The sequence below is a fragment of the Ranitomeya variabilis genome, chromosome 4, assembly GCF_051348905.1.
Source record: "Ranitomeya variabilis isolate aRanVar5 chromosome 4, aRanVar5.hap1, whole genome shotgun sequence".
In the NCBI taxonomy this organism is placed as follows: Eukaryota; Metazoa; Chordata; class Amphibia; order Anura; family Dendrobatidae; genus Ranitomeya; species Ranitomeya variabilis.
This window is the reverse complement of record NC_135235.1, coordinates 10,766,265-10,787,822: the sequence shown is the minus strand read 5'-3', so window position 1 is coordinate 10,787,822 and position 21,558 is coordinate 10,766,265. Positions and strand designations below refer to the sequence as shown.

The 21,558-nt window shown below is 46.6% G+C and overlaps 1 protein-coding gene across 2 annotated transcripts in view; it reads right to left on the bottom strand.

Annotated features, from left to right (window-relative positions):
• AFAP1L2 (actin filament associated protein 1 like 2) overlaps positions 1 to 21,558 on the bottom strand; it is a 155,176-nt gene that overhangs the window by 121,076 nt on the left and 12,542 nt on the right. The window contains exon 1 of one of the 2 annotated variants that reach the window (XM_077257930.1): positions 11,935 to 11,956. The exons of the other annotated variant lie outside the window; for it this stretch is intronic. The gene's annotated coding sequence lies outside the window, so the exon portion shown is untranslated. Of the gene's footprint in view, positions 1 to 11,934; positions 11,957 to 21,558 lie in introns of those variants that run through there. 2 annotated transcript variants of the gene reach the window in all.

Genomic DNA, 21,558 nt, shown 5'->3' with positions numbered 1-21,558 from the left:
GATAATGTTTGATTCTAACTGCCAGACAGTGAGAGGGACTTGACCAGAGCTTAAAGCAGCAAGGACCTAACAGGACAGCGCAGTAGGAAGACCTCCGAACCCACCCGGCTAGGTGGATCCTAAATTGCTTCCAGGCTGCCCGGATCTCCATTACCATCTGTTACCCGTGCCCCGGACTGCACCTTCAGCCATCGAGTAAAGGTAAAGGAAACTACAGCCCTTATGTCCTCCAGTCATTTCTCGCACCCTCAGTCCAGCACCCCAACGTCCACGATCCCTTACAACAGTACTGGTGGCCCTGGGGCCCCGCTCCACCTGTGGGGATCAGAACCATCCCAGCTGCGTCACCAGCGGTCCCCTTAAGCAGCGTCGGCCATCCATTGCCGAACACCACAGGTGGCGTCGCGAACTAATCCCCTATAAACTTTATTCCCTTCCCCCTCATCTCAGTTTTATTGGATGCCCAGGACCACGGACCGGGTCACTGCTGCCGTGACAATCCCCAAAGAACTGCCCGACTCGGCCCGAGTACCCCAGGCCCTAGCGGGCGCTCCACTTACATCCATGGACACCAGGTGGTGGGCCTCTATTAATGTACAAGGTGCGGACTGCCTCCTACCACCAGGATCTCACAAGGCCCTGGTGAATAAATTAGGTGAATGTTGGTTCGTCGTTATAAATCTGGAAGAAACTGATAGAAAATCTGCATTTTGTGTCTCGTTTTCGTGCGTTTGCTCCTCGGTGTGCGGCCGCTGGTAACTGAGAACGGATCTGTTTCCATTATGGGAATACTTATTTGGCTTCTTTAAAAATGTCCTTGGATGCGACTTCTGCACCGAATCTCTGGAAAGACTCGTTCTCCGAACATCAGATTTCACTTATTATTACACAACTGGTACCATAAATGCGGAAAGACCAGCAGAATGTGCTGAGCTGTGTATCTAATCCAGCCTTGTGTGATACTGTCTGCTGAGCTGTGTATCTAATCCTATCCTGTGTGATACTGTCTTCTGAGCTGTGCATCTAATCCTATCCTGTGTGATACTGTCTGCAGAGCTGTGCATCTAATCCTATCCTGTGTGATACTGTCTGCTGAGCCGTGTATCTAATCCTGTCCTGTGTGATACTGACTGCTGAGCTGTGTATCTAATCCTATCCTGTATGATACTGTCTGCTGAGCCGTGTATCTAATCCTATCCTGTGTGATACTGTCTTCTCAGCCATGTATCTAATCGTATCCTGTGTGATACTGACTGCTGAGCTGTGTATCTAATCCTATCCTGTGTGATACTGTCTGCTGAGCCGTGTATCTAATCCTATCCTGTGTGATACTCTCTGCTGAGCTGTGTATCTAATCCTGTCCTGTGTGATACTGTGTGCTGAGCCGTGTATCTAATCCTGTCCTGTGTGATACTGACTGCTGAGCTGTGTATCTAATCCTATCCTGTGTGATACTGACTGCAGAGCTGTGTATCTAATCCTGTCCTGTGTGATACTGTCTGCTGAGCCGTGTATCTAATCCTATCCTGTGTGATACTCTCTGCTGAGCTGTGTATCTAATCCTGTCCTGTGTGATACTGTCTGCTGAGCCGTGTATCTAATCCTGTCCTGTGTGATACTGTCTGCTGAGCTGTGTATCTAATCCTATCCTGTGATACTGACTGCTGAGCTGTGTATCTAATCCTATCCTGTGTGATACTGACTGCTGAGCCGTGTATCTAATCCTCTCCTGTGTGATACTGACTGCTGAGCTGTGTATCTAATCCTATCCTGTGTGATACTGACTGCTGAGCCGTGTATCTAATCCTATCCTGTGTGATACTGACTGCTGAGCTGTGTATCTAATCCTACCCTGTGTGATACTGTCTGCTGAGCGTGTATCTAATCCTATCCTGTGTGATACTGTCTGCTGAGCTGTGTATCTAATCCTATCCTGTGTGATACTGACTGCTGAGCTGTGTATCTAATTCTCTCCTGTGTGATACTGACTGCTGAGCTGTGTATCTAATCCTATCCTGTGTGATACTGTCTGCTGAGCGTGTATCTAATCCTATCCTGTGTGATACTGTCTGCTGAGCTGTGTATCTAATCTTATCCTGTGTGATACTCTCCGCTGAGCCGTGTATCTAATCCTGTCCTGTGTGATACTGACTGCTGAGCTGTGTATCTAATCCTATCCTGTGATACTGACTGCTGAGCTGTGTATCTAATCCTATCGTGTGATACTGACTGCTGAGCTGTGTATCTAATCCTATCCTGTGTGATACTGTCTGCTGAGCTGTGTATCTAATCCTATCTTGTGTGATACTGACTGCTGAGCTGTGTATCTAATCCTATCCTGTGTGATACTGACTGCTGAGCTGTGTATCTAATTCTCTCCTGTGTGATACTGACTGCTGAGCTGTGTATCTAATCCTATCCTGTGTGATACTGTCTGCTGAGCTGTGTATCTAATCCTATCCTGTGTGATACTGACTGCTGAGCCGTGTATCTAATCCTATCCTGCGTGATACTGACTGCTGAGCTGTGTATCTAATTCTCTCCTGTGTGATACTGACTGCTGAGCTGTGTATCTAATCCTATCCTGTGTGATACTGTCTGCTGAGCTGTGTATCTAATCCTATCCTGTGTGATACTGTCTGCTGAGCATGTATCTAATCCTATCCTGTGTAATACTGTCTGCTGAGCTGTGTATCTAATCCTCTCCTGTGTGATACTGACTGCTGAGCTGTGTATCTAATCCTATCCTGTGTGATACTGACTGCTGAGCTGTGTATCTAATCCTCTCCTGTGTGATACTGACTGCTGAGCTGTGTATCTAATCCTATCCTGTGTGATACTGACTGCTGAGCCGTGTATCTAATCCTATCCTGTGTGATACTGACTGCTGAGCTGTGTATCTAATTCTCTCCTGTGTGATACTGACTGCTGAGCTGTGTATCTAATCCTATCCTGTGTGATACTGTCTGCTGAGCTGTGTATCTAATCCTATCCTGTGTGATACTGTCTGCTGAGCGTGTATCTAATCCTATCCTGTGTGATACTGTCTGCTGAGCTGTGTATCTAATCCTCTCCTGTGTGATACTGACTGCTGAGCTGTGTATCTAATCCTATCCTGTGTGATACTGACTGCTGAGCCGTGTATCTAATCCTCTCCTGTGTGATACTGACTGCTGAGAGACTGTACCTGAGTACATTTCTGTTCTCTGATCTGTAACATTAATACACGGTAAAAGCAAAAAGAGGGGAGAAGCCAGCACTGCTGAAGGTCAAAACGCAATATCTAAAGTGCACATGCACATAATAAATTCTGACTGTATTTCAAATATGAGATATTTAGCAAATAATTGATCAATTCTTTGAGCTACCCCGCCACTTCACGGCAATCTCATAATGGGGCAGTCCTAACTCTACGTTTTTTATTTACATTGTGCCAGCTCAAAGAATTGATCAATTATTTGCTAAATATCTCATATTTGAAATACAGTCAGAATTTATTATGTGCATGTGCACTTTAGATATTGCGTTTTGACCTTCAGCAGTGCTGGCTTCTCTTCTTTTTTTACTTCATTAATACACGGTGGGCCATTTACAGAATACACCTAAATAAAATGGGAATGGTTGGTGATATCAACTTCCTGTTTGTGGCACATTAGTATATGGGAGGGGGAAACTATTCAAGATGGGTGGTGACTATGGCGGCCATTTTGAAGTCGGACATTTTGGATCCAACTTTATTTTTTCCAATGGGAAGAAAGTCATGTGACACATCAAACTTATTGACAATTTCACAAGAAAAACAATGGTGTGCTTGGTTTTAACGTAAGGTTATTCTTTCATGAGTTATTTACAAGTTTCTCTTTGTTTACAGCCATTGACATGTCGCAGAGGTTAACACGTGAGGAGCGGACAGAAATTGTGCTGATGTCTGGTGAAGGCAGTACCCGGGACATTGCAGCAGATTTCAATGTAAAACACCCTACGAGACCACCCATCTCCCATACAGTTAGCAAACTGGTTGCCAAATTTCATGAAACAGGTTCAGTGTTGGATTCACTAGAAACCACCAAACAAATTCTAGACGGAACCCTAGACAGCAAAACAAACCAAAAACTCAAGGATCCCTAAAAAATAACTTTTAATCAATAAAGTTAAAAACTATTTATTCCAAATTTAAAAGACATTCTTGACAAATATAACACCACAGGGAATACAACAAGATATGGGCTATCTGACCCTGTCAGGTGCCCTAATGCTGGTCCCTACCTGGTCCCCTCATCTCATTATTTGGATGGTCTATATCCCCTGATGAACCCCCGCTACTCCCACGGGGGGGAAACGCGTCGGGTATAGCTAGGGATGACGTCCCCTTTGGAGGTCTTCTAGGTGATCCGATGAATGCCCTCAGCGTTTAGAATGGAACATTGAAAATCAGATGAGTAGAAGCGTTTTATTTTGCTGCATATCTTGATTTATGGAAATAGGGTATTATCACCTAGACATGTTTGTATGGAAATATGCTTATATGACCTCTGGGGTATGTTTCTTTTTTTGAGGTTTACCGCTCCTCTGTCTATATCTGGGTAAAAAGATCATTTGATTATGTTGTTGGTCGGATATATATATCCACGGGGCTAACCTGGATATTGTATGAGCCCCCTTTTTGGAGCGGTTTCTCTATTATTGAGTATTTTTGGAGAGATGAGACATTGACAATTTTATTACCCATTATTCTAGGTACACATTTATATTAATACCCTATTAAGGGTTTATGTGAGAAAAATATTATTTTTTATTTTTGTTGCTGAGTTTTGTTTTTCTGATTTTTCCTTGATTAGTTTTTCCTTTTTTGGGTTTTTCTATTAATTTCTATTTTTGGGTAATGGCTATATTTGCACACTTTGGGATCATAGGGACTATTTAGGGCTATCAGGGTCAGCCGTCGTGGAGCGGGGGGCGCCTACCGCTGAAACTTAGGGTGCCAACCTCCGCTGTCAGGTAGGGACCAGCATTAGGGCACCTGACAGGGTCAGATAGCCCATATCTTGTTGTATTCCCTGTGGTGTTATATTTGTCAAGAATGTCTTTTAAATTTGGAATAAATAGTTTTTAACTTTATTGATTAAAAGTTATATTTTAGGGATCCTTGAGTTTTTGGCTTGTTTCAGTGTTGGATTCGCCAAAATGTGGAAGCAAGAAAACTGTCACTAATGAAGAGACATCAGTGGCTGTCCGAGCTTCATCCAGCAGGAGCCCACAGCGTAGCACTGGCCTCATGGCACTGGAGACTGGCGTCAGGCGGACATCCCCGATACTAGCTACTCACAAATGGCACCTTACAAAATCCAGCTGCTGCAGAATCTCACCGAGGAGATCGGCGGGCTGATGCTGCACAATGGGCAAAACAAAAATTGCAACCGGACCCTCAGGTTACACAATTGTCTATGCTGCGGAGATACGAGATGTGCAGCTTCTGAAACAGTGGACACTGGCAGCCTGTGCTGGCATTTCTTCTGCGAGAAGAGGGAGAAGAGGGCTGCATTAACAATCCAACACAATGGGCAGCACTTTGAACACATTTTATAAGTGGTCACAAACTTCTAAATAACTCATGAAAGAATAAAGTTAAGCTAAATCCAAGCACACCATTCTTTTTCTTGTGAAATTCACAATGAGTTTGATGTGTTACATGACCCTCTTCCCATTGGAAAAAATAAAGTTGGATCCAAAATGGCCGACTACAAAATGGCCGCCATGGTCACCTCCCTTATACTAATGTGCCACAAACAGGAAGTTGATAGCACCAACCATTCCCATTTTATTTAGGTGTATCCATATAAATGTCCCCATCACCCATTTCTTCTGCAGACCTGATGTGAATTATGTTTATCCCTCCCTCATGACTCTGCCGCCTGAGTGTCAGTCTTCACTCCAGTTCTGCCATTGGATTTATGAACCAGCAAGCTCAGGATGAGCAGTGGGAGCTCCCTCCACCATATGAGTGTGTTCCTCAGAGCAGAGAACAGTGAGAGAACACAGGGAGATCTAGAACACTATGATAAGAATATGACCCGGAGATCCCACAGTAATGCGCTCTCATCTATGGGGGTCCTGGAGGACATCGCCTCGTCCCTCCCTCTACAGCCAGTCATAATTCTAGAAATAAACTAATCACACAAAGTCTGTACAGAAACTTGTGCTGCAGATCTGGAGCCAGCGGCCTTTATAGCCACCAGCCCCAGGGGGCGAGCAGAGTCCTGATCCACAAGTTCAAAGAAACACCCTTCAGGTATCACCACTGACAACCCAACCTGCCTGTATACATGTGAGAGGTTATCAGCCCCGCCCCCGGTGATGACATCACTTATATACTGATGAGACCACGCCCCTTATACTCCAGCCCCGCCCCTCATCTATCACTACTGACAACCCAACCTGCCTGTATACATGTGAGAGGTTATCAGCCCCGCCCCCGGTGATGACATCACTTATATACTGATGAGACCACGCCCCTTATACTCCAGCCCCGCCCCTCATCTATCACTGCTGACAACCTGCCTGTATACATGTCAGAGGTTATCACCCCGCCCCCAGTGATGACATCACTTATATACTGATGAGACCACGCCCCTTATACTCCAGCCCCGCCCCTCATCTATCACTACTGACAACCCAACCTGCCTGTATACATGTGAGAGGTAATCAGCCCCTCCCCCAGTGATGACATCACTTATATACTGATGAGACCACGCCCCTTATACTCCAGCCCCGCCCCTCATCTATCACTGCTGACAACCTGCCTGTATACAGGTGAGAGGTAATCAGCCCCTCCCCCGGTGATGACATCACTTATATACTGATGAGACCACGCCCCTTATACTCCAGCCCCGCCCCTCATCTATCACTACTGACAACCCAACCTGCCTGTATACATGTGAGAGGTAATCAGCCCCTCCCCCAGTGATGACATCACTGATATGATGAGACCACGCCCCTTATACTCCAGCCCCGCCCCTCATCTATCACCGCTGACAACCTCTCACATGTATACAGATTAGTTGTCAGCGGTGATAGATGAGGGGCGGGGCTGGAGTATAAGGGGCGTGGTCTCATCATATCAGTGATGTCATCACTGGGGGAGGGGCTGATTACCTCTCACATGTATACAGGCAGGTTGTCAGCGGTGATAGATGAGGGGCGGGGCTGGAGTATAAGGGGCGTGGTCTCATCAGTATATAAGTGATGTCATCACCGGGGGCGGGGCTGATTACCTCTCACATGTATACAGGCAGGTTGTCAGCAGTGATAGATGAGGGGCGGGGCTGGAGTATAAGGGGCGTGGTCTCATCATTATATCAGTGATGTCATCACTGGGGGCGGGGTGATAACCTCTCACATGTATACAGGCAGGGTGTCAGCAGTGACAGATGAGGGGCGGGGCTGGAGTATAAGGGGCGTGGTCTCATCATTATATCAGTGATGTCATCAATGGGGGCGGGGTGATAACCTCTCACATGTATACAGGCAGGTTGTCAGCAGTGATAGATGAGGGGCGGGGCTGGAGTATAATGGGCGTGGTCTCATAATTATATCAGTGATGTCATCACCGGGGGCGGGGCTGATAACCTCTCACATGTATACAGATTAGTTATCAGCCCCGCCCCCGGTGATGACATCACTGATATAATGATGAGACCACGCCCCTTATACTCCAGCCCCGCCCCTCATCTATCACTGCTGACACCCTGCCTGTATACATGTGAGAGGTTATCAGCCCCGCCCCCGGTGATGACATCACTGATATAATGATGAGACCACACCCCTTATACTCCAGCCCCGCCCCTCATCTATCACCGCTGACAACCTGCCTGTATACATGTGAGAGGTTATCAGCCCCGCCCCCGGTGATGACATCACTGATATAATGATGAGACCACACCCCTTATACTCCAGCCCCGCCCCTCATCTGTCACCGCTGACACCCTGCCTGTATACATGTGAGAGGTTATCAGCCCCGCCCCCGGTGATGACATCACTGATATAATGATGAGACCACGCCCCTTATACTCCAGCCCCGCCCCTCATCTATCACCGCTGACACCCTGCCTGTATACATGTGAGAGGTTATCAGCCCCGCCCCCGGTGATGACATCACTGATATAATGAGACCACGCCCCTTATACTCCAGCCCCGCCCCTCATCTGTCACCGCTGACACCCTGCCTGTATACATGTGAGAGGTTATCAGCCCCGCCCCTGGTGATGACATCACTGATATAATGATGAGACCACGCCCCTTATACTCCAGCCCCGCCCCTCATCTATCACTGCTGACAACCTGCCTGTATACATGTGAGAGGTTATCAGCCCCTCCCCCAGTGATGACATCACTGATATAATGATGAGACCACGCCCCTTATACTCCAGCCCCGCCCCTCATCTATCACCGCTGACAACCTGCCTGTATACATGTGAGAGGTTATCAGCCCCGCCCCCGGTGATGACATCACTGATATAATTTGTCACGGTTCCCGGGGAGGATATCTTTATCATCCCCACCGCTCACACCAATTTGTCATGAACCGGGGTTGTTTGGTTGCCCCTGGTCCTTTCTGAAGGGGATTTATCTATATCCCACTTCCCAGTTCCAGTTTGGAACTTGCAGTTCTCTGGCGCCCTCCTTACCCTCAGGTCAGACCGGGTACTGCACCCAGGATAATTAAATAGTTGCCAGAAAGGCTGCTTTACTTTGTCTTTGTAGTGGCTAATGAGCACGCTGCAGCGAGGGCGATATAACTAGTCCCACTCAGGCGGGAACAATAATTATCAACACCGTCAGTCGCTACAAAGCCTCCCAAACGCGCAGGACACTTCTGCTGCCACCAGCTCCAATTTCTTAATTAATAATGGGTCCGGAGCCCACCCAGATTAGTAGCATAATTCACTTCAGAGGAAGTGACAGTACGTTATAGAGCAAGGAGAAACAAAACTAGTAATTTTATATATTTTACTCCAAAAAGGTAGGCAGTGTTTACAGTATAAAAAGATATTATAAAAGTAGGCAAGTATCGTATGTACAGTACAATTACAAATTGTACCGACCATGCTTTGCTACGCTTTACTTTTGGTTTACACCTGCAAACAAAGATATTCCTGGGGAGGGGGAAACGAGTGGCTAGAATTCCACTGTGCTAGCAGGCAGAGAGAAGGGGGTGTTGAATATGCAGCGTGTGTCTGTCCTCAGTTCTTGGATGTAGCAGAGCTCAGTGTGCATGATAATAGACAATCAAATACCTCATGTTCCTGACAATAATGATGAGACCACACCCCTTTATACTCCAGCCCCGCCCCCTCATCTATCACTGCTGACAACCTGCCTGTATACATCTGAGAGGTTATCAGCCCCGCCCCCGGTGATGACATCACTGATATAATCATGAGACTACACCCCTTATACTCCAGCCCCGCCCCCGGTGATGACATCACTGATATAATCATGAGACCACACCCCTTACACTCCAGCCCCGCCCCTTGTTATTGATGCTTGCGGAGAGCACATATGGGGGGCTCTCTGGAGGTTGGGGGCATTGTTGAGCTCCTGTACACTAGATCCATGCTGCAGTTATAGGCACTGACAACTCTTCCTCTTCTCTTAGGGGATTGTTCTATAAGCGGCTGCATTTCCTGCGTGGGTGAAGCTGTAACATCCTTATAATCGGGGGGCTAGTCTGCGGTATACGGGGGCTGGTGGCGGACAGCGGAGGGTCTGTGTCTCTATCCGCGGAGCAGACAGCGGTCACGTTCTGCAGCGCTCACACACAGCGCCATTGTCCCATATAATGGCCACTTGTCATTTTCCAGCTTCTCCACATGTGCCATTAACTTTCATTACAGTATTTCAGAAGTTGGAGGAACCGGCAACAAACCCGCTTTTCATGTGGCCCCTCTTGTAGGGCCGTGAACGCGGACAATCGCGTATTTGTCAGCGAGACGGGAAACGACTCTGCTGCAAAACCTTTAACCCTTCATCCTAATGCAATCAGTGCAGCAGCCCGGACCACCACAACAATAATGGAGGCTGTATTTCTGGGGGTCCGCAGGTATGATGGAAGGTTGTCAGAGGATGAAAGGTCATCTCAGGTCATGCCGATATCTACGACCTCCAGGAGCAATATCCTACACCCCTACAGTATCTCAGATTACCAGGACTTTACACTGTCAGGAAAACCATCTAGAAATGAGAGATCCTATAATACCGCCACAGTGACATACCGTATACGTGTGCAGGATGGTGAATGTGCTCTAGTGACACTGTGTGTGAGAAATCGTGTGCAGTTCAGCACTACCATTTTGGTGTGGTATAGCGGTATCATTTTTGTGGGTAATTGCTACTAGGAATATGTGCATTTTAGCAGTACTATGCTGCGTGTGTTATTGCAGTATTATTTTTGTGTATAATATTGCAGTACTATGTATTAGCGCAGCATAGCGGCACATTGTATGTGTAGTATTATCGGTACTATGGTGTGCAATGTTGTAATACTATATATTGTTCATTACTATGTGTGTGGTATAGCGGCACATTGTATGTGCAGTATTATCGGTACTATGGTGTGTAATGTTATAATACTATATATCGTGCAGTACTATGTGTGCGGTATAGCGGCACGTTGTATGTGCAGTATTATCGGTACTATGGTGTGTAATGTTATAATACTATATATCGTGCAGTACTATGTGTGCGGTATAGCGGCATGTTGTATGTGCAGTATTATCAGTACTATGGTGTGTAATGTTGTAATACTATATATCGTGCATTACTATGTGTGCGGTAGAGCGGCACGTTGTATGTGCAGTATTATTGGTACTATGGTGTGTAATTTTGTAATACTACACATTTGTGCAGTACTATGTGTGTGGTATAGCGGCACATTGTATGCGCAGTATTACTGGTACTATGGTGTGTAATGTTGTATATCGTGCAGTACTATGTGTGCGGTATAGCGGCACATTGTATGTGCAGTATTATTGGTACTATGGTGTGTAATGTAATACTATATATCGTGCAATACCATGTGTGTGGTATTCTGGCACATTGTATGTGCAGTATTATCGGTACTATGGTGTGTAATTTTGTAATACTACACATTTGTGCAGTACTATGTGTGTGGTATAGCGGCACATTGTATGCGCAGTATTACTGGTACTATGGTGTGTAATGTTGTATATCGTGCAGTACTATGTGTGCGGTATAGCGGCACATTGTATGTGCAGTATTATTGGTACTATGGTGTGTAATGTAATACTATATATCGTGCAATACTAAGTATAGTGGTATGAAGCATAGGTAAATTTGTTTCAGGGCCCTAGTAAAGCTGGATAATGACCTCAATGGGAGCAGAAATGGGAGCAATGCCCCTCAGCGTCCCCACAATCGCATGAAGGAACATGACTAATGGTCTCATTATCTGCATAGTGCGGACCTCCATGACGAGACCTCATGGTGATGGGCTTTATGATCTTTCATGTTTAACCAAAGCCTGGATCCTACAAGGAGGAGGCATAAAGCCTTGTGTGCGCGGTGACGGCAGGTGATGGACGCTGTATGACGGCACATCAGACCCTGTGTCGGTAAGATGTTATATTTCTCCCATCATTCGATCCCCTTTTGTGGGACAATTCACATCTCACCCACGGGCCCCCATAAATGCTCCCGGGGCCCCATAAATGCTCCCGGGGCTAAGAAGTGCCCCATTCGGGACCTATAATAACACGGGCGTCATGTGGCGGTACGGTCTGGGTCGTGTACTCCTAGGTGCCACAGTGTGAATGAGGCCTGAAGAAAAGACTCCGCAGCGTCCACATCCGGGGGCTTCGGTCCGATGTGTGACTTTGGTGGCCATCATAAACCTACAGACATGTCTCATGTATTCACCTTAGAGATTCGCCCTGAGGAACATTCCTGGAAGTAATGGAAGGTCCCGGAAAAACACCCAAATCGTCCATGAAGAGCGTCCTAACGTCATAATTCCTCCGTGGATGAGCGGATTGTCGCCACGTCAGGTGTCGTCATTTATGTCTGACAGGACCCAGGCCTCAGTTACCTGCACAAGGCCCCGTCGCCCATAGCAACCAATCACACAGCAGCTTTCACTTCCCATAGTAGGGTACAGATGAACGCTGCGTGCTGGTTGGTTGCTATGGGCGACACGGAGGATCTCTGGCAGGCGGCCATCTTCATGAGGTAAGTGGCGATATTCAAGATGGGGATGGAGGATTTTTTACCTCTCCTGGAATGTTAGCGCCCCCCAGAAAAAGAGGCGATGTGAGGGCACTGCGTCCTGACTACAGACTACTGTCATGGCGTCTCCTGTAAACGAAGAGGACGACAGGCCTCAGGAAAAGGGGTCAGTGTTTGCTCAGAGTCTGGACTGGGGTCCGTATCAGGTCAGGGACTTAATCTTCTGCTGTATTTAGTGGGTCTGGGCTCAGGTCTATTTTAATGGTGGGTGGTCTTGGGTCTGTATTCGTTTAGAAGTTCTGTCCTGGGTGACACGTGGTCTGCGGGCTGTATTTGTTTAGAGGGGTTGTGAGCAGCAGCATTATGTAGTGTCTGTGCTAGGGGCTACAGTTCTTCAGAGGGGCTTTATAGAGGAGAAGTGTCAGTATCCAGAGTCCGGTCTGGGGGCCGTATTTGACCAGAGGGGCTCTATGCAGCGTCAGTGTCAGTATTCAGGGTCCGGTCTGGGGGGCTGTATTTGTTCAGAGGGGCTGTACACAGCAGCAGTGTAAGGATTCAGGGTCCGGTCTGGGGGGCTGTATATGATCAGAGTACTCTATGCAGTGTCAGTGTCAGTATTCAGGGTCCGGTCTGGGGGGCTGTATTTGAGTAGAATTATAGCATTCAGGGTCCGGTCTGGGGGCTGTATTTGTTCAGAGGGGCTGTACACAGCAGCAGTGTAAGGATTCAGGGTTGGGTCTGGGGGCTGAATATGACCAAAGAGGGCTGTACGCAGCGGCAGAGTCAGAATTGAGGGTCTGGTCTGTGGGGCTGTATTTTTGGGGGGCTTGAACACACTGATACATTGTAACAATGGTAGGGAGATTTGTGCTGAGGTGTTCGGCAGAGGATTGTTTAGGCTGGATTCAGCTGTGAGAGCCTTAAGCCTTGGCAGATTTTGAGATTCTAGATATGAGTCTTAGGGTACTGTCACACAGTGCAATTTTGATCGCTACGACGGTACGATCCGTGACGTTCTAGCGATATCGTTACGATATCGCAGTGTCTGACACGCAGCAGCGATCAGGGATCCTGCTGAGAATCGTACGTCGTAGCAGATCGTTTGGAACTTTCTTTCGTCGCTTGATCACCCGCTGACATCGCTGGATCGTTGTGTGTGACACCGATCCAGCGATGTGTTCGCTTGTAACCAGGGTAAACATCGGGTAACTAAGCGCAGGGCCGCGCTTAGTAACCCGATGTTTACCCTGGTTACCAGCGTAAACGTAAAAAAAACAAACAGTACATACTCACATTCCGGTGTCTGTCCCCGGCGTCTCAGCTTCTCTGCACTGTGAGCGCCGGCCGGAAAGCGAGCACAGCGGTGACGCGGTGACGTCACCGCTCTGCTTTCCGGCTATGGTGCTTACACAGTGGAGAGAAGCAGAACGCCGGGGACAGACACCGGAATGTGAGTATGTACTGTTTGTTTTTTTTACGTTTACGCTGGTAACCAGGGTAAACATCGGGTTACTAAGCGCGGCCCTGCGCTTAGTAACCCGATGTTTACCCTGGTTACCCGGGGACTTCGGCATCGCTCCAGCGCCGTGATTGCAACGTGTGACCGCAGTCTATGATGCTGGAGCGATAATCATACGATGCTGCGACGTCATGGATCGTGCCGTCGTAGCGATCGAAATTGCACTGTGTGACAGTACCCTTAGGCTACTTTCACACTAGCGTCGTGCGCTGCACGTCGCTATGCGACGCTGCGGCGATAGCTGTGGAAGCGCCGCACAACGGGGGCAGCGGATGCTGTTTTTCAACTCATCCGCTGCCCCATTGTGATGTGCGGGGAGGTGGGGGCGGAGTTCCGGCCGCGCATGCGTGGTCGGAAAAGGCGGGAACGACGCACCAAAAAACGTTACAAGCAACGTTTTTTGGTGGCGACGGTCCGATGCGTGGCACTGCGTCGTTAATAAAAGTCTATGGAGAAAAAACGCATCCTGCAAGCACTTTTGCAGGATGCGTTTTTTCTCCAAAACGACGCATAGCGACGTGCAGTGCACAACGCTAGTGTGAAAGTAGCCTTAACCATTCACTGACAGCAAGCATCTGTCCCTTCCAGGCTGCGTATATAACAAATTCTGGGCCAGAAAAAGAAAATCCTCCTCTTGACATAGGTCCATTACATACCAACATGTACATGAGGGAGTCCGGCATTTGTTCCATCCAGGGCCCTCTGCAAAGACCCCATGACAGCAGTAGGGGCCTCATCACAGTACAGTGCCCTCTGCAGGACAGAAGGGTATTACATTGCCAACATGGACGTGATTACACCAGTCATTGGAATGGGCTAATGGGTTACTGACTTGGAAGAAGCTGCATAGACCTCACCCCATAACAGCTATAGGGACCTAATCTATAGTAGGCATATCTTTATCATGACTATCACCCCCAATATCCCCATCATATTATTCCCGTCCCACCACAAAAACAGCCAGGCCTTCTGCATCGCTCGAATTCTGTCCTCAGTACCAAAAACAGCAAAAAATAAAATCAAAATGGAAACAATCAGTAATCCCAAACCGAGACCTAGAACGTCAGGAATTCCAGAGCTCTCAGATCCCTGCAAAATGAAGGTATGATATATTCCAGAGGTGACACGATGAGGAGCTGAAAGTGTTGGTGATGTGAGGCGGCTGGACTGCAGGGCAGGAAGGGCACAGCCAAGAACAATAGGGCCCTCGCTGTGGGGAACATTTCCACCCAAGGGGCCTCTAAAAATAATGTTTACTTTCATTACTATTGTAGCAAAAACACAATGACGTGTTAAAGGGCCGGCGATCATGAGGACTGTGCACAATGGGGTTTCTGCTGCATCTGACAATGGGGAGGCACGTGAGGGGTCCCCAATGCAAATACTCGGAACCCACTGCTATATTTATAAAATACCCTAAAATACCACTCGTCACCTGACACGGGGTCCAGCTACTAAAAACAGAGCCATTGTATAAGAAGGGATCCCGGGCCGAGCCAAGCCCTGTAAAACATCCCTAGAGGCTAGAGGGAGGCGGGGGCGCTCCATATCAATGGCTTGTGTGACAGCAACAGCTTTATAATCTGACTAAAGAGTCACCGTCATTTTAATTTTTATTTCATAAATCAAAAGAACAGCTGAAAATAAGAAACTTTGTAATATACAGTGAGGAAAATACGTATTTGATACATGGCCAATTTTGCAAGTTTTCCCACTTACAAATAATAGACTGAATCTAAAAAAAAGAAAACAAAAAGAATATCACATTGTAGGATATTCACATAATTAATTTGCATTTAATTGCATGAAATAAGTATTTGATCACCGACCAACCAGCGAGAATTCTGTCTCTTACAAACCTGCTCGTTTTTCTGTAACAAGCCGCCTACTCTGCACTCATTACCTGTATTAATTGCACCTATTAACCTTGTTACCTGTATAAAAGACACCTGTCCACACAATCAATCTCACTTCAACCTCTCCACCATGGCCAAGACCAAAAAGCTGTCTAAGGACACCAGGGACAGAATTGTAGACCCGCACAAGGCTCGGATGGGCTACAGGACAATAGGCAAGCAGCTTGGTGAGAAGCAACAACTGTTGGCACAATTATTAGAAAATGGAAGAAACACAAGATGACTGTCAACCTTCCTCGGTCTGGGGCTCCATGCAAGATCTTGCTTTGTGCGATAAGCATGATTCTGAGAAAGTTCAGGAATCAGCCCAGAACTACACAGGAGGTGTAGGTGGGAAAACTTGCAAAATCGGCAGAGTAAGAAATACTTATTTTCCCCAATGTATCTTATCAGGGAAACCAGGTACTGGAAATATTCTGGACTGATTTTTCACTCTCAATTCATAGGTTAGAGCTGTATTCAGTGAAAACAGATTTTCTCATTACTAAAAGAGGAGGAGCTGGAGGCAAACTTACACAGAGAGGAGGAGCTAGAAACAGTCTCAGACAGAGGGGGAGGAGCTAGAGAGACTCACACAGAGGGGAGGAGCTAGATGCAGACTCAAACGGAGGGTAAGGAGCTAGAGGCAGACAGAGGGGGAGGAGATAGAAGAAGGCTCACACAGGGGGAGGAGCTTGAGACAGATGCATACAAAGGAGGAAGAGCTAGATGCAGACTCAAATGGAGGGTAAGGAGCTAGAGGCAGACTCAGAGGGGGAGGAGCTAGAGGCAGACTCAGATGGAGAGGAGCAAGAGGCAGACTCAGACAGAGGGAGACGAGCAAGAGGCAGACTCAGATATTCTGCTGCAAGTTCCATAGAACTTTATGAGCACCAACTGTCATCACCTATCAGAGTAAGGGATACTCTGTATTCACCACATACCGCTTTAACCCATGAAGGGAGAATTTTGAGAATTAATAATCAGTACAGGAGGATAAAGATGATTTCTCTAATAAGATATATTAGAAAGTTTCTTATTTTCATCTGTACTATTAATAATCAACTAAAAATTAAAACGACGGTTACTCATTAACAAAAGTCCCAGATTACTGTAAACAGATGGGGATGACCATAAAAAATGGCAGCCATTAAAGAATTAATAAGGGATGTCAGCCCTTAAGCTGTAGGGGTGCATTAAACTCCTATGGGGGTTCATTATACTGCTATGGGGCTGCATTATGTAATTCGGTCATGGTGCAGTGATATTTGTCCCTTGTATGTGATATTATTGGTAATTTTAAAAATTGAAAAATAAATAAAAATGTACCTAAAATTGTATTGGATATTTTAACAAATGTTTAATAATTTACAGTAGAGTAGGGCCCGGCCAAAAGAGTCTACCTTGTTGTGGCGGCGGATTAAAAAATCTTTTGGCCAAAACAAAAGCTGCTGGCTATATGTGTGATCTGGTGATGGGAACTGTTAATGTGTGACTGGTGAGGACATGGTGCAGAAGTGGAGTTTTTCCAAGAGAGGGTGGTGGGACAGTGGAAGATTTGAGAGGTTAGAGTGGAGCCTGGGCGGAGTTTCAAGGGGGCCCCAAAAATGTTTCCAGTATGGGGCCCCGAAATTCCTAGTGGCAGCCCTGCATAAAGCATTACCTGGTATCAGTAGTAATATCTTGGTGCAGCCTATGCGGCTCAGATCTACGGAGGTCCTAGTTCTGCTTTTTCACAGGCCGGAATATCTTGTGCTTCCCACAGTTACTTGTCGCATTGTTTGACTTTAGTTCTGCACCTACATTTTTTGAGGAAGGGATTCCCCGTCAATCTTCAGGTAGAGAGGACTCAACATCTCTACTTTGTATATGGGGCAGAGATCTGAGGTGAAGCACCATTCAGTGCCCGTGAGTAGTAAGACAATTTGTTACAATGTATCAGTCTGGACTCCAGGTATTTAGGTGGCATAGGATGCTCTAGACTGGATACAATTGTAGCAAACTGTACACTTTAATGTTACCACAGGCCCTCATTCACCTCCATCTGTCCAGAGTATGTCCTTATTCTGTTGATAAACCTCTAGTAGAAAGCACATTTATTACAATCATGTGGCATCTAGGCAAACTCCGACACCAGGGGCACAACCTGTGGCCCCTATAGCTACATGGGCCCTGCAATGTCATTCTGTGTAGCCCCCAGCACATTTGGCATCACCAGGTTTGGGACCCCACTCAGAGAGGAACACATGGCTGTGCATTAATGTGGCTTAGTCCACCATAAGTTATGTCGGAAGGGTGTGAATTGTTTTGCTGTGTCTCACACTTTTGTATAGGTTATTGGAGTTACCTATGCGTATATGTGGCTACCTCAATGCCTTTTCTTTGGAAGGAGGCAGAGGGACACCCAGTGGTGTAACTTGAAGTTCATGGGCCCCAATGAAAAAGCTCCATTAGGGCCCCCCAATTACTACAGGTTTTTTTATTAATTATAATAATAATAATAATAATAATTGTGTTTTCATATGGACCAAAGGGACCTTTTGTGCCCCCTTAAGCTCCAGGGCCCAGGTGCGATTGCAACCCCGATACCTATTATAGTTATAGTATTCTCTACAAAAATGGAAGTTAAATACATTGATACAGTTACCCTCTAGTTATGACATATACTGTTCCCATTAAGTTTTAGTGCAGCTCTTGGGATTAATACAATTTAATAATGTGGCCCTAGGACTAAAAAAGTTTGTGCACTTCTGCTCTAAACCCATTTCAATAGTTTTCTACAAAGTATCAGACAATGTTCAAGGTTTTCTAAAATGTTTCAGAGTTGGGGTACTGTCACACAGTGGCACTTTGATCGCTCCGACGACACGATCCGTGACGTTGCAGCGTCGCTTGATTATCGCTCCAGCGTCGTAGACTGCGGTCACACTTTGCAATGCATGGCGCTGGAGCGATAATTTCATGACGTAGTTGCGATGTAGAAGTCATACGGGACATTGGGAATATCGTGCACACCTTTGTTACACGCTGCGATCATGCCGCCACAGCGGGACACTTGACGACGAAATAAAGTTTCAAACGATCTGCTACGACGTATGATTCTCAGCGGGGTCCCTGATCGCAGTAGCGTGTCAGACACAGCGATATCGTAAGTATATCGCTGGAATGTCACGGATCGTGCCGTTGTAGCGACCAAAGTGCCACTGTGTGACAGTACCCTAAGGGAAGAGTCAGAGGGTCGTAAGACTAGGATTGCAGACAAATGCTTGGACTGGCCATTGCTGTCACGCCCAGATCAGGAGAGCCGCAGGTCAGTCCAAGCATTTCATTGTGATCCTTGTCAGAGTTATACGGCCGGCTGACTCTTCCGCAATTAGAATTTATTTGCACGAATTTGGAAGTCCCCTTTTATTCCAAAGAATCACAAGGAAACAATGGCCCCTCTAGGGAATGATCACACGTGTGACACTGTAAATCCGCGCAGGATGTGGGGCAGATTCCTGCTGCTGATCCGCACAATAAGCCCCATTCACTGGATTCATTTCTGTATCATTTCTGTGTGCAATCTGCAGGAATAATTTGCCGTCAGTATGAAACATCAGTTTGGCAATATTTTATAGTGTATAAATGGGGTTGCAGAGTGTCAGCACATTTGACAAGGATTCACCACTGAATCCACGTAAAACCGCAACATGTGAGCGCAGCCTGACGTTGTGCGTGAGCCTCGTGGGACATTAATAGCAATGTCTCGGGAAGTTGCAGATTTCCTGTAGAAACTCTTGCTTTCTCGTCTGCGAGCACAGCGGCAGATTTGGGATTCGCCTTTCTATAGATAGGTTATTCTGCTTTGTGGCTGTAATTATAACTTCCTGTTTATCTATGTGCAGCTCCTTTGGATGCTGCACCCCCCAGATGTGATAAAGCCAGGGCCACTATATGGAGGGAGACGATCCCGCTTCCCTCCCCCAGTATCAGGAATGTTAGATTTGCTGGGAATTTTGTTTCAAAACACAAAGTATTTACAGGAGTCACAGGAAGAAGCAGCAAGAGGGAGGCGAGTGACTGACAGGAGCGGCAGCCACGTCTGACCACGGCCTGGAAAGCTGAAGAATTACTGACAGACTTTGTGGATCAATTCCTCAGTTCTTCGCTTGCTGTTAATGAAGAGAAATATCTTGTTTACACAGAGACTGAAAACTCCTTCTGTGCCACTTATTTGGGTTTGCTCCAATGTATCCGTGCCAACAATCCTCTGTGAGCAGCACAAATCTCTGGGGGTCCTGACCTGCAGATAATAGCTGTTGCCCCTAGTTATGAGTGACACAAGTTTTGTTTCTGACATTTTGCCTCTTTAGTGTTTTTCTCTCTTTTGGTTGCTGCTTCTATGGTTACTGACGTACAAGATGTACAATTATAAACATTTCATGAATTTTTACACTTTTATTGACAAATCCATGAAGTTCTTGAGACTCCTCAATATTTCCAGTGCTGCCCCTTGTTCTCCAGACTTCTGCCCTTCCACCGACAGCTGGATATCGGCTTCTGAGCAGATCCTGACTGATGGCCGCCCGTTCTTGTCTCATCAGAGCTCAGAGTTTATCACAACTTCTGGGATTTTGTTTGTTCTCCCACTTTTTGAGGATTGATCGCAGGCTCTCGATGGAATGAGATCTGAGGAGTTTCCTGGACACAAAATAGCAATGTTTTGTTCACCAATTCTCACTTTTGCCTTATTTCAAGGTATCCATAATGGGGGAACAACATCATCACCACATGGTTCTGAAAGATGGGAGAAGTTGCTGTTGGAGGAGGTTTAAATCCCTTTCTTAGAAAAAATTGTGCGTGAGCCCCTCCTTGGATGAGAAGCCCCCACACATGAGTGATCTCAGGAGGCTTTACTGTTAGCGCTCACCTTTTCTTCCGGACAATCATTCTTCCAGATGTCCCTATAGTCTGAGGAGGCTTCATCAGAGAACATTCATGTGTGGGGGCTTCTCATCCATGGAGGGAGTTCACTCAGTTTTGCCTAAGAAGGAATGATGGAGACAGGTCACAAGGCAAAAGTGAGAACTTGGTGGCTCAATGAACAAAACATTGACATTTTGTGTCCGTGGCCAGGAAACTCCCCAGATCTCATCCCATTGAGAACCCGTGGCCAATCCTCAAAAAGCGACATACCCCAATAACTCTGATAAGTCCAAGCTCTGATGAGACAAGAGGGCGGCCATCAGTCAGGATCTGCCCATAAGCCGATATCCAGCTGCCGGTGAAGGGCAGAAGTTTGGAGAATAATGGGCACAGCGCTGGGAATATTGAGGCATCACAGAAGCTTCATTGATTTGTTAATAAAACGTAACAAGGTACGGAATGTTTATAATTGTCCCTCAGTAACCATAGAGACAGGAATTAAAACAACGAAAACACTGTAGCCGCAAAATGCGGAAAACAAAATTTGTGTCAGTCTCAGAACTTTTGGCCTGGACAGTATACATGCAGGGAGAAGCTCCTGGGATCATGAAGCACGATATGTACCAGGACCCCCGCAAACATCACAAGGGCTCCAATACAAGCAGACTTATCAATACCTTCCTATAGCCTTTCCCATCTGGTGCAGAGTTTTTGAGCCGCTCCTCACGCTCTTGTCCTGTTATGTGGCCTGTTGTGTTACAACAGGATGGCACCCACTGATATATGCAGCCAGTAGAGATTTGGGGCGTCCCTGTAGGATTCTGGGCAGCGGAGGCTGCATGAGATAATTATGGGAGGAAGGAAAGAAATAGCCTGTAAATGACAGAGCACACAGGAGGATCTGCGCTTGGCCAGAGCTACTGGGACATGTATTTCTTTGTGGATTCAGGTGGGATCTCCACCAAATTTACAGAAGGCTAAGGCTTTAGTTATCAG